Raw genomic sequence first — 1,448 nt, forward strand, 5'->3', positions numbered from 1 at the left:
AGGAGGTTGGAATCAGCTCAAATTTCACTCAGACTGCCTGCCACTAGGGTAAGTCAATAATTGCCAGGGTTTTATATACAATAGTAGTGTTTAAGAGGGTTTTAGATAGGCTTTTGCAAGTGCAGGGAATGGAGAGAAATGGATCATGTGTGGGTAGAGATTAGATGAACTTGGCATCATGACAGGAACAGAATTAGGACATTCGGCCCATCGAGTCTACTTCACCATTCGATCATGACTGATATATTTTTCGCTCTCAACCCCATTCTCCTGCCTTCTACCCTTAATGATTGGTGTCTTTCCTAATCAAGAACCAAGGGCGGCACAGTGGTAGAGTTGACAGCGCCAAAGATCCGGGTTCGATCCTAACTACGGATGCTGTCTGTACGGAGTTTGCACGTTCTCCCTGTGACCACATGGGTTTTCTCCGGGTGCTCCACTTACCTCCCACATTCTAAAGACGTACAGGTTTGTAGGTTAATTGTCTTCTGTAAATTGTTCCTGGTGTGTAGGGTAGAACTAGTTTATGGGTGATCGCTGGTCAGCACATACTCGGTAGGACAAATGGCCAGTTTCCACGCTCTATCTCAAAACTAAACTTATCAATCTCCATTTTAAAAATACCCAGTGACTTGGCCTCTATCACCATCAGTGGCAATTAATTCCACAGATTAGCCAGCTTCTGGCTAAAGAAATTCCTTCTCAGCTCCATCATCTGCACTCTGAGGATGGTGAATCTGTGGAATTCATTGCCACAGGTGGCTGAGACCAAGTCATTTGGTATTTTTAAACGTAGAATAACAGCTGAGCCTGAAAACTGTAACCCTCAGGTTCAGAAGCAGCTTCTTCCCTACAGCCATCAGGCTATTAAACGCTACAACCTCCAAATAAGCTCTGAACTACATAGACTTGGGGACATTGTTTCTGACTTTACACTATTATTGTTTATCTAAATTTTTATATCCATATACACTGTATACTGAGCTTTTTTAGTTGTTGAGTATGGATTTTACAGGGTACTATGTTTGCATACCTGTTGTACTGTTGCAAGTAAGAATTTCATTGTTCCGTTTCAGGACATATGACAATAAGACATACTTGACCTTGAGAGGTTCTTGATTGTGGGGAAAAGGCAGGAGATTGGGGTTGAGATGGAAAGATAGATCAGCCGGGTCTGAATGGCGGAGCAGACCTGATGGGCTGAATGGCCTAATTCTCCTCCTATGACTTATGGGCCGAAGGGCCTGTTCCTGAGACGAACACTGTTCTGTGTTTTATGTTCTGCCCTACAGGCAACATCAGTCCAGACAATTAAGCAGTTTTCTTTCTCTCTCCCCCTCATCACACTGAAGCAGGATTCCAAAACGCCTTTTTCTCCAGAGATACTGCCCGTCCCGCTGAGTTACTCCAGCATTTTGTGTCTACCTCGGTATAAACCAGCATCTGCA

The sequence above is a fragment of the Amblyraja radiata genome, chromosome 10 (genome assembly GCF_010909765.2).
Source record: "Amblyraja radiata isolate CabotCenter1 chromosome 10, sAmbRad1.1.pri, whole genome shotgun sequence".
In the NCBI taxonomy this organism is placed as follows: domain Eukaryota; kingdom Metazoa; phylum Chordata; class Chondrichthyes; order Rajiformes; family Rajidae; genus Amblyraja; species Amblyraja radiata.